This window comes from Phoca vitulina, unplaced genomic scaffold, assembly GCF_004348235.1.
Source record: "Phoca vitulina isolate PV1807 unplaced genomic scaffold, GSC_HSeal_1.0 scaffold5, whole genome shotgun sequence".
Classification (NCBI taxonomy): domain Eukaryota; kingdom Metazoa; phylum Chordata; class Mammalia; order Carnivora; family Phocidae; genus Phoca; species Phoca vitulina.
The window spans coordinates 59,128,944-59,141,812 of NW_022589708.1; the positions used below are offsets into that span (position 1 = coordinate 59,128,944).

The 12,869-nt window shown below is 36.5% G+C and overlaps 1 long non-coding RNA gene and 1 pseudogene across 1 annotated transcript in view; both read right to left on the reverse strand.

Moving 5' to 3' along the window:
- Positions 1-7,463, reverse strand: part of LOC116631672 — a 29,677-nt gene extending 22,214 nt beyond the window's left edge. The window contains exons 1-2 of the long non-coding RNA XR_004299235.1: positions 5,126-7,463; positions 2,584-2,647 (exon numbers count right to left, since the gene is read on the reverse strand). This is a non-coding gene — a long non-coding RNA (uncharacterized LOC116631672). The remainder of the gene's footprint in view (positions 1-2,583; positions 2,648-5,125) is intronic.
- Positions 7,464-8,649: 1,186 nt separating this feature from the next.
- On the reverse strand, positions 8,650-11,783 carry LOC116631333 (annotated as a pseudogene).
- Between the last annotated feature and the right edge of the window lie 1,086 nt (positions 11,784-12,869).

Genomic DNA, 12,869 nt, shown 5'->3' on the forward strand with positions numbered 1-12,869 from the left:
TTAGATGCACCACAGGCAAATTAAAAACTCTTGCCTGCTTTAGAAAAAAAAAAAACTTTAACATTTTCATACGGGTATCACTTAACTCTTAACTTCTTGACTGAAGTGATTTGTCAGTGTTATTTTAAATTATAAGAAAATAATGGCAGAAGCTTGTCTTGGGCAAACCACTCTGAAAACCTTCTATCAAATCATATGCACCTATCAATCCATTTCATATATATAAATATGGATCATCACAACGATACATTAAAGTCTGTCAGTCCTTAACAGGACCATTAGTAGTTGGGTCTCCCCTATTCTCCCACTTCTGTTATGTTTATTTTAGCTTTTCTCCATCCCCCACAGTTTCATTTGGATAAGGCACTAAATATCTTAGCTTATTTTGAACCTCAATAATTTACCTTATAAGTGACTGGAAGTTGTCCCTAAAAAGATTTTCTAAAAAGGAGATCTAATGTTGAAATTTACTCTTGAATTTAATATACAAGTCATAATTACAAAGAGTTCTTAGGTTATGGTAAAGTTGGAATTAATTTGGGCTGCTTTCAAAATATATCTGAAATCAGGATCCCAAAATAACATAAAATGGTCAAAGGAAAGCAGCTAGAGAAATAATATATGGTTTAGGGAATCATAAGCTATTTCAAATTTATCTTCTATACTGCTAACATCTGATAAACTTCAGTTTTGCTTTATAAGTTTTTGTATTGGTTCTCTATCACAAATAATAGAAATGGTCACATCACCAGAAACCTTGCTGGGATAACAAAAGACTTGCTTAGAGCACTCTAAATCTCCCATATTCTACTGTTATTTTTCCTCTGTGCTGGGGAAGTTGACTCGTTACCAGCAAGTTTAGCAATGCAGAAGAACCACTATGAGGGAATTTTTAAAAATAAATTTAGGAAATTTTATTACTTTCCTGGCACCAAAGAACGCATGGAAGAGAATAATGTGACATCAAACTTAGTGTTTCAAACAAAGTTCAAGAAATAGAGTTGACATGAAAATGTATTACTAAAAATACTTAGATTTCTAGAATACCAATGACCTAGTAAAAGCCATAATTAACTCACTAGCTTTGCCACAGAACTACACTTCAAGAATTATTAGGCCTTCTATCAGACCTATTAGAGGTGAAAATTTCTGTAAAAATATCACCAAAAAACTCATTATGTCATAAATATTAAGCTTAGGAAATGCCTTAATATTTACCTAAACTATGAGATAGATCCAACCACAAAAATCTTTTAATGGCTAAAAAGCTAACACCTTACATAGTAAATGGGAAATAAGTATTAAGCATGGCACAGAATAAAAGGGCAACAACACACAGCAAAATAAATAGGACTTTGCTCCCTGAACTAAAATGTGCCTAAGATTTGTCTAATTATACAGAAATTTTAGATAGGCAGCATTCTGCACCTTCACATTTCATACCAATACCTCAAATCCAGAAATCATTATTTTTTTTTTAAGATTTTATTTATTTATTTGAGAAAGAGAGCACAAACGGGGAATGGCAGAGGGAGAGGGAGCCCTAAGCAGGGCTAGATCCCAGGACCCTGAGATCATGACCTGAGCAGAAGGCAGACACTTAAGTGACTGAGCCACCCAGGCCCACCCCAGAAATCATTATTTTAAAGTGGCTTTTTACTCTTATCAGTTGAGTAAAACACACCCCAAACCAAGTGTTTCTATTTCACGTCACTCTCCCTTATTTCACATTCCAGTAAGAATCTGAATTTCTTTGGGTTCCCAAGTTGGAAGCCAAATAGGAGAAGTTTGTCTTACTCTTCTTGTAGTAAGACACCCCAAGAAAGTCTGGCTGCAATGTCTGAGCTTCTATGAGTTCTTTTAAGATGAGGACTGGGATTGTGCTTTATACTGATCTGTATACTCCCCCCAAAGCGCTGGGCATCTAATGGTCTCAACTGAACTGAACTGAACAATTTGGAACACTGTAGTCTCAGTGAATAGGCACTTGGAAAAACAAGTATTATAGTAGATTCAAAGATGGATGACACTTTATGTAAAGAGTCTGAAGGAACTGATTCAAGCTAAAGACTCTTACAGAAAAAAATCCCATGGTATTTTTCTATTAGAAGTTTACTTGGGTAGGACGCGTGGGTGGCTCAGTAGGTTAAGCGTCTGCGTTCAATTCAGGTCATGACCTCAGGGTCCTGGGATCAAGCCCCGTGTCCAGGTTCCCTGCTCAGTGGGGAGTCTGCTTCTCCCTCTTCCTCTCCCTCTGCCCCTAACCCCACTTTTGCTCGTGCGCTCTCTCTCAAATAAATAAATAAAATCTTAAAAAAATCTTATTTTGTATGCTATTACTTGAGTAATAGCATACAAAATAAGATGAAAATATAGATGTATATAGGAATACTAACTAGTTGAAAGTTACACAAAATTACACATTTAATCAGAGTAAAACAGTCCAGCCAAAATTGGAATTTACATTATTTGTTAATAAAAATGCAATGCTACAAGAATGCTTAGTAATTAAAGAAATGTTAAGGGAATACAAGTTCAGAATGAATGTTATATGACCATAATTGATATTAAATCTTGACTTACCTCCACAATTTAGGAGTCTTAAAAAGATAGAAGTCATCAGACCAGGCATATAAGTCAGATGAAACTAGGAAAGAAATAGGGAAAAAAATGTTCCCAGTTCTGGATAACCTGATTTGAAGTCCTAGGTTTACTGAATTTTGATTAATCAAATGATTCAAGGATTGAGGTGAAATGGTCTAAAAGATGCTGGTATATCCAGAAGACATATTACTGAGTTTTTTAAATGCTATTTTGGAAGCATAGATTAACATTTTAGGTTTCCTTACATATCATTAAAATGGAATATATATTAAAAAAATCAATTCAAGATGTAGAATAATGTGGAATTTCTGTCTCATGAAGGTGGCTATTTTTCACAGCAAGTAGTAACTAGGTAAACAGAGCAAGATACTTGGACATTCTAAATAGAAATCCTACAACACAAGGTTTAGCTCCTAGAAAAACAAAATATTTGCTTTCAATTAAATTTTTCCCCCTTTGGCCACTTTTAAATTCCTGGCTACAATTTACTGAATCCCTGTTTGATTTGTTCTGGCTAACACTTTTTTTCAGAAGCAAACCTGATTTAGAGTGAGAAGAAGTAAGTCACAGGCCTCTTAGATAGAACCTTCATTTCTGCTTAACTGTGTTTCTCCATCAAAAACAAGTATTCATATAAGGAATCTCAATTATCTAAACCTATTTTTGGCCATCTTCTAGAATTTCTTGTTATTATCTCTTTTGAAATGCCACAACTGCACATTTGGAAAACTTGTCTTCCTGGTTTTCAAATTTCTGTTTATTATTATAGCTCTTCAGCCAGAATGCCAGGTCTTTGTGCTGTACTGTTTCTTGAAACTGGAGACCAGCACATTTCCCACAATTCAATTACCTGCCTTTCCATTTGAGAAATTAAAGCCATGTCAATTTTATAAAGTTTTAACTGACTGAATCATTTGAACTTTAAGTTCTCAATTTCATTCCCTCAATCTAATACTGGGAAAGATCTCTGTTTTATTAATAGACGTGAAGGTAAGTTCAAGAGTATTAACACACATTAGTCATTGATGCTCATAACTAATATAAGTGTAGGGATTTTCTTACAGGCATAAGCTTGGGATATCACAGTCTAAGGAAAAAAGAGAGTTGATTTTTGGAAATGTTTATTTAAGATTACATACCTAATCAAACAATTTATTTATGTAAATTTGTGTGTTACATATTTCTTTTTAAAAGAAAGGGATTGGGGTGCCTGGGTGGCTCAGTCAGTAAAGCGTTGGACTCTTGATTTCAACTCAGGTCATGATCTCAGGGTTTTGAGATCAAGCCCTCAATGGGGCTCATGCTCAGTGGGAAGTCTTCTTGAGATTCTCTCCCTTTGTCCCTCCCCCCTGCCTGCATACTCGCACACCCATGTGCGTGCTCTCTTTCTAATAAATCTTTTTTTTTTTTTAAGATTTTATTTATTTATTTGTCATAGAGAGGGAGCACAAGCAGGGGGAGTGGCAGGCAGAGGGAGAAACAGGCTTCTTGTTGATCAGGGAGCCCGACGTGGGGCTCGATCCCAGGACCGTGGGATCATGACCTGAGCTGAAGGCAGATGGCTTAACTGACTGAGCCACCCAGGCGCCTCTAATAAATAAATCTTAAAAAAATAAATAAATAAATAAAAGAAAGGGATCTATTGTCCTTAACAGTTTCAGTTCACTTGTCTACTCTTATCAGCTTTATGAGGATAACTGACAAATTTACCTTTCCAGCCTGACTTTTACATAGAATTCCCCTTCTGTATACTCAGTGATCTTTAATTAAAGGATTTCAAATGGAATGCCTAGATATTATCTTAAATTCAATGTTACCAAAACGGGACACAACATCTTTCCTTCTCACATTCACTTCTCTTAACTGTCCTCTTTCAGTGATACTGCCATTGTCTTCCAGTATAGAAAACATAATTTTTGACACCATCCTTTTATCCAACTCACCATGGTGTTCTACAATTTTTTTTGAAATATCTTAAATTTATTATTTCATCTCCATTCTCAATGCTATTATTCTGTTCAGGTTTTCTTTACTCCTAGATTACTGTAACAGTCACATGCCCAGTTTCTTTGCCACCAGAGTTTATATCTTAGAATCCTTCTCTATATAGTATATAGTATTGCTATATTTAATTTCCAAAAATTCCATTACTTTGTCAACTTCCATTATTTTGTTGGAAGAGGCCCTAATGTCTCCCTATTCCATGCTATTTCAAGATTAAAGTTCTCTAATTTGTTTTCCAGGCAAAGGCCCAATTACTTAGTTTTAACCCAGTTATTCAAGTTCATGTAACCTTTGCCTCAGGTCTCAAGGCAAAGGTCCCAAGTTTACTTTTCAGGGAATATTGCACTTTCTTTTGCCTTAAATTCTTATCAACAAACTAGGTAAGTCCACTATTTAACAGTTCAGTACATCTTAATTTACAGCATACAGGCCACAAATTATAAAATGAAGACTTTTTTTTAATTGAATCAGCAGGAACAACGGTCCAATTCCCCTGTACTTCCCCAAATTTACTTACAGTTTTGTGATGAGAGATCATCTTGTGTGGCATTTATTGCCCTTGACTAGAGTGAGCTGTTGTCAGGTACTCTGCTCTATACAATGTCTGTTTTCTGTTTCCAGTCTCAGTCCTTTCTCCACATGGTCTAGGTACACATGCACTAGTCAGTTCTCACCTTTGGAGTGGAGGCGGTGGTGGTGTCAAAATACATGCCTAGAAAACAGGTCATAAAGCAAATCAATATAGAGGGGAAACTGCTTTGCCATATAAACCATTATTTATTTGCTGGTTGAAATCCTGGCTTTTGGTTAAATGTTAAATATAACAAATCAGCCACCCTCAAAGCCAGATCAAACTCAACAGCAACAACAGATCTTTCAAAAAATGCAATTTACATACAGGTTCTGAAAAAGACATAAATATCATATTTTATATAAAAGCTCTAAGGGTACATAAAATAAATCCTTATCACGTTATAAATATGATTTAAATGTCCTAGCAGAAAACAAATGCTACATATTTGAGCCACAGTTTTGTCTTAGATTTCTAAAAGCTTTCTCTGGGGTGCGACTGGCTGGCTCCGTCGGTAGAGCACGAGACTCTTGATTTCAGGGTCTGAGTTCAAGCCCCGTGATGGGTGTAGAGCTTCAAAAAAAAAAAAGCTTTCATTGGTGTGATGTGGATAGCCTTTTACACAATCATCCAAGAAAATTAGAAAACCTATTTCACTCAATGAGGTGGTTCCAGTAAGCAGAGGGATTCAGAAGCATACCATTTACTTTAAAGATACACTTCAAAGAATCACAGGAGATGCTCAAGACATTTGTTTTTTTATGATTATGGTAATGGTGTTTCTTGAAAAGCATTTTTAAATATAAGTAGTTTTCATTCTATCATCTCCATCTCCTCAGAGACACACAAATAAAGGCCAACAGAAAACAAACTATACTTCACTGACAAGCTTTAGATGATCAATTAGATTACCAATGGCCCTCAAGAGGGATACTGAAATTTCATGGGCCTTCTAACTGTTCATAAACCTACCCACAGGTTTCAGCTTTGATTAAAAAATTTTTAAAAAGGACATTTTAAGATAAATAAGACTTGAGGCATGAGTGTCAGTAGGTAGCAAAGAATCAAAGGAGCCCTGTAAACATAGTAAAAGGTGGAGAACTTTTTAAATTACCAGGAAGGAGCCTAGGCATTTCTGTATTTATCTAGCTGGTATTCAGCCTTTCTAGAATATATTTATCATAAAGATATTATTGCTGATTTTCAGCAATCAATTGCCATTCATCAAGCACCCACTATGTTAAGTTTGTGGAGTATACAATAAAGAGTTAAGATAATCCCTGTCTATAAAGCAGGATCTATTAATTGTTCTAAGTCAGGTCAGAGCACAAAAGAGAGAAATGGCATTTCTGGCTGAGGAGGAAAGATGAACTGGGAAAATTTAATGCAAGGAGTAAATAGCCTGAGAAGATTTAGACACGTGAAGATGAGGGAAAGGACACTCTAACAGTAAACAACTTGAGCTAAGGCTTAGATGCAAATTAGAGAGGCATTTGGAAAAGGAGTATTTCTATTTGGCTTAATAGTACTTTGGTATTAATTCACAATCATTCTCATAGAATTAAGATCAATCTTACCTGGAACAAAAAATATCCCTGGTAGTAAAATATTGGCTATGAAATCCTTTCCCCTCAAGATTTCTCACTTGATTTGCTGAGTTAAAATCCATAGACCCCCTAATATTTAGGGTAAACTTGTCTAATTTAATCCTAGATTTCCTTCCAATTGTGTTTTTATCTCCCCTTCAAATCATCACATTTTGGCTCTCAAAAGGTCGCAGGCAATCCAAATACTCTTGTTTTTTTCTATTAGAAATTAGGGCACTTTAGGCAAAAGAAAAGAATCTCAAACATGGTTACATTCATTTCCCTACCTATTCCCCAGTACCAGTCTCTGTTTTTGATCTAGTATATGTGTTATTCCTTCCTACTTGATGATGCCTTGACTCATGTTTCCTGAACTTGAAAGTCTCCGATTTCTTCACTTCATTGAATTAATTCTACCTATTCTTTAAGCCCAGCTCATCTTCCACCTAAGAAGTCTCCTTTGATGAGTCTAAGTCCACATTTTCTTTGAGCTTCTACTGAACTTCAAGTCTGCCTGATAGAATTTACACTACAATATTTTCTAGTTGTTTCTTTTATGTGAGTATAATATTTCCATCTAGGCTAAAAGTTCTTTGCTGACAGTGACAATCTTTTTAGGACTATAGTGGGCATTGAATAGGCCCTTAAAAATCACATGAAAAATGCTAACAAATTTTTAAAAATTAAAAAAATTTTTTAAAGTAAACTCTATGCCACATGTGGGGCTTGAACTCATGACTCCAAGATCAAGATTTGCATGCTGTACTGACTCAACGAGCCAGGCACCCCAACATTTAAAAAATTTTAAAGTAGCGTTTAGTAACTATTTTTGATGACTCAAAATTATATTTACTCTCATTTATAGAATTTGAGGCCTCAAATTACAACCAACTCAGATTTTCACACTATTCAAAAATAGATTTGCATATTAATAAAACTGTCCTACTCTACCACATGTACATAACCATGATCAAAACCAGCGGCCAGGGCGCCTGGGTGGCTCAGTTGGTTAAGCGACTGCCTTCTGCTCAGGTCATGATCCTGGAGTCCCAGGATCGAGTCCCGCAGCGGGCTACCTGCTCAGCAGGGAGTCTGCTTCTCCCTCTCCCGCTCCCCCCTCTTGTGCTCTCTCTCTCTCAAATAAATAAATAAAATCTTTAAAAAAAAATATTAAAAAAAAACCAAAAAAAAAAAAAAACCAGCGGCCATTCTTGGTAATCCAATCCCTTCTGATCCAATTTCTGACAGTAGGAGAGATATACAAATATATGACCTTGCTTACAAGCAACAGATTATAACTGAAAGTTTTATAATTAAAATCCTTTAGAATGTACATCTTATAGTGTGTTATCAAATCATGAATACAATAATGTTCAGCTTGAAATAAAGTGAAATTTTGCTTAAAGGAAATTGGAATTCTTCAAATCGAATCCTTAGTTAATCTGAATTAGTCTCTTGTACTCTACCTCAAGAAAAAAACTGCAGGGGCGCCTGGGTGGCTCATTCGTTAAGCATCTGTCTTCAGCTTGGGTCATGATCCCGGGGTCCTGGGATCGAGCCCCGTATCGGCTCCCCGCTCCGCAGGAGGCCTGCTTCTCCCTCTCCCACTCCCCCTGCTTGTGTTCCCTCTCTCGCTGTCTCTCTGTCAAATAAATAAATAAAATCTTAAAAAAAAAAAAAACGAAACGAAAAACCTGTAATCAAATACCCTCTGGGTTATATGGCTTAAAACACATTGAACATAGGGGTGCCTGGGTGGCTCAGACGGTTAAGCGTCTGCCTTCGGCTCAGGTCATGATCTCAGGGTCCTGGGATCGAGCCCCACATCGGGCTCCCTGCTTGGCGGGGAGCCTGCTTCTCCCTCTCCCTCTACTGTTCTCCCTGCTTGTGCTCTCTCGCTCTCTCTGTCAAATAAATAAATAAAATCTTTAAAAAACAAACAAAAAAACCACATTGAACATAATTCTTAAAACTTCTATACCTATTATTACAGAATATATGACTTGATCACTCCTTACTCATAAAATTTAACAATACTAAGATTAGACAATATACTAAAATATTGTAATTTTTTATGTTTTAGAAAATATTCAAACAAAAGTTTAGGGTAATTGTAAACTTCAGTTAACTAAATCATCTAGTACTCCATATTGTCCCATTAATTCAATTAAATGCTTTATCTGAATAACTTTAAAAATTTTATCATTATTTTTCATTTACAGTGCAGCAAGTGCTTCTCCTTCTCTAAGTTCCAGTGGGGATTGTTTTTCTTTTTTTGACTGTATCTCACAGAGTCAAGGTGTTGGTTTGACGAAGGGTAGGAGAAACAAATCTAGCACTTTTTTCTATAATGGCAAAGTTAAACATATAATTTCCAAAATTCTAAGGTGATATTAAAATTTCCACATAAATCTATAAGATTTAACTTTTTTCCTTTGCTTTTGTAATATGTCAATATAAAGAATTATTTGCAAAATGGATATATTGGAGGCTGACTTTGTTTAGGGTTTTAAAAATATGGGACAAGACAGAGCCAAATTCAATCTCTTACAATTTTAAACGGAGGACTGGAGAGAGATAGCAACTTATTTAATTAAGGTCACATAACTAACCAGTAGTACCACAGCCAATTTTTAAATATTTGAATATGACCACACTTAACGTTTTTTTTTTCCCCAACTTCTTCACTCTTAATTATCTATTCCGTACAAAAGAAAAAAAAAAAAAGCATGAGCGAGTTATTTGTGGGACTTATTGGTTTTGAAGAAAACCTGTAAGATTTTGTCCCCCAGGCGGTAGCCGTTCAGACTCGCTATGGCCATGGCGGCTTCTTCATCATTTGTCATAGTCACAAAGCCAAAGCCTTTGCACTTGTTGGTGTTGAAGTCGCGAATCATTTCACATTGGTCACTGCCCCAAAGGGGCCAAACATTTGCCAGAGGATCCCCTCATCGGCGTCCTGCCCGAGGTTGTAGATGAAGATGCACCAGCCCGAAGATGCGTTGCCCGGGACGTTGACACAGAAAGCCCACTCATGTGATCTACACCCATAGGTGAGAACCTGAATCTCTGCGCCTGGTGGTGAATGGGGCCTCCGAACCGTCTGGCGGGCGAGTGGTACAGCTGGGAGAGCAGCGCCACGTTTTTGTTCTGGTTGGGGCTGGCTGCAAACTTCACTGTAATGGGCTCGGAGGAACCTGGGGGTTTATGACCACTGAAACTAGTAATTGCCTCTTCTGCCTCCGACCGTTTGTCAAACCGGATAAACGCAACCCCTCCGGACACACCTGTGGTCTGATCCACAAGGACCCGGGAGTTGATTCGCCCGAACCGAGAGAGCATGTCCTCCATGTCCTTCTGGGTCATGGTCCGCGGGAACCCGCTGATGTACAGGTTGGCGTCTTCGATGACCTCTGAGCTCGGGCGAGCGTACGACACCTTAATGGTTTTTGACTGGAGCCGCAGGCCATTCAGGGTGTTGATTGCTCTCTCCGCATCCTTGGCAGTCACGTAGTTCACAAAGCCGTAGCCCAAGCTGTGCCCTGCTACTTTATCCCGAATGAGTTTTGCAGATTCGACTTCACCGATACTGCTGAACAAACTCCGCAACTCATCCTGGGTCATGTTCTGAGGGAGGTAGTTGACAATTAAATTCCTTCTCCTGATATCATCCCTGCAGTCTTCGGCCATGTGGTCTTCATAACCATTAGATATTGTATTTTTTAAAAAAATGTGGACGCGAGCGGGCGGGCCTGGGGCCCGGCAATAGGAAGAGTTTAAGCTTCTGTTTACATTGTCAATCCTCTGGCAAAGTGACCAAGCTACCTAAACACTTCTTTAGCATAATATTCACAAATATGAATTTATTATATTCCATTATAACATTTTGCTCTGCTTCATTTCATGGTCTTCTAAACCAGTGGGAAATCTTTAGTTTTTTTTACATGCTCAACTGTTATCTGAATAAAATGGCATCTTGATGACATTGAAGAGACTGGTATCACAGGCAAGTGCCTCTGAACAAAGTGACTTGTTGGATGAATGAATAGCTGTACACGCATTACTAAATGAGAATGAACTGATGGAAGTTTTATTGTCTGAGACCTTAAAAATAAAGACAAAATCATAGAAAATAACTTACAGATTTGCATGTCTAGAATCATCAATGTAATGAATATTTTCATTTCTAATTTATATTAGCTGATTTTCCAGATTATTCCTAATTCTTAAATGAATTCTCAAATGAATACTAATTCTATTTCTTTAGGGATGCTTAAATTATTTTCTATAGAAGCAAGAGAACCAAAAGCATAGTCTAAAAAGAATTAATCTAAAAAATTCATTTTACTATTTCTAGAACATTCATCTTTTCAACCGTAAGAAATTAAATACAAAAATATTGACTACTAAAAGTAAAAATTTTGAATGCGCAGAGAAGGTTCTAAAATTATAAGACGATTTGTTGATAACAGAATTCTAAAAATTCTGACTTACCTTTTAAAACTCCCATGAGAAATAAATCAGATTTATTTATTCAATATTAATTAAATGCTTACTGGGTATCTAGTATGTGAGATATGTTTTCAGCTTAATTTTAATGTTGTCCTTATACGTGTAAGGAAATTTTGTTACTTGAAATAACATCAGCTATCACAAACTGTAAAACTATACAGTCCATGCATGAATAAATTAAAATTATAAAAATGCAAACAGTACAATTTCACATAAAGATTATCATACTAAGACAGGAAATGAAACAAGATGAAAAGTAAACTTAGCCAGAAAAAGTAGTTTCCAGCCACTTTAGACCTCTCCATGGCTACTAATTACAGTAGTCCCCCTTATCCTTGAGTTTGCTTTCCATGGTTTCAGTTACCTGCTGTCTACCACACTCCAGAAGATGATCCCCCTTCTAATGAATCATCAGATCTACAGTAGCTTAATGCTACGTCACAATGCCTACATCATTGACCTCACTTCATCTCATCACATAAGGATTTTATCATCTCACATCATCACAAAGGAAAGTACAATACAAGGTATTTTGAGAGACCACATTCACATAACTTATTACAGTATATTGTTATAATAGTTCCATTTTATTATAGCTATTGTTATTAATCTCTTACTATACCTAATTTACAAATTAGACTCTACCATGAGGGTGTGTGTATATATATACATATATATGAATGTGAATGTGTGTGTATATATATGAAAAACATAGTATATATAGGAAAAACATAGTATGTATAGGATTCAATACTATCTGTGGTTTCCACACATCCACTGGGAGTCTTGGAACATATCCCCCACGGATAAGGGCGGGGGGTTACTATATACAGGCCTGGATTGAAGCAAGGTTATAATTTTATCATTCTTATGCTTTCTTTGTGCCATGTGTTGTATTTAGAATCTTGCTATCAAAACCCTATTGTAACACAATGATATCTCAGGCTTTTTACTTGTCTAAAAATTAGGATATTGAGTATTCTCTGGAAGTGAGCAGCTAATTTTAGAAAAGTTATTAAAAGTAATTTTAGAGTAGCAAATGTGTCAGGTAAATTATCAAATTAAATGAATTATCAGGAATTCATTTAACTATAAAACACCCAAATATTTGACAAGGTAGGTCTTGTTTGGGAGGACTTAACTATGAAGAGCAACAGAGACTACCATGTGAAATCTATTCAAGAGGCTATGTACAGCAAGCAAGGTATTATGAGCTTCAGTTAGTTTGGGAATATACTTGCGTCTCCCAAACAAAAGTAGAGCCCAGAAGCCAGAAGATTTCCCAACGCAGAGCAAAGCAAAGCATCTGAGTCATAGATTTAGGTAGATAGGATTCAGAGGCTGGGTACTGTGGGGTTCAGGCAGGCAGGGTTTGGGAGATCAGCAAGAACACAAATGCAGTGCTAGGTAAAGGAGTCACACCCAGATGTCAGGTAAAGATGCAGGTGAAAACATCTATTTCTTGATGTGGTAAAGACAAAGTTTCTTGATTTGGCTGTTTTGGTCAGATTCTTACATACAAACTTGTATGAATTCATTGGCTGAAGCAAGGTTGACTTGGATTTTAAAGCTGTCTTAAGCAATCAACTATA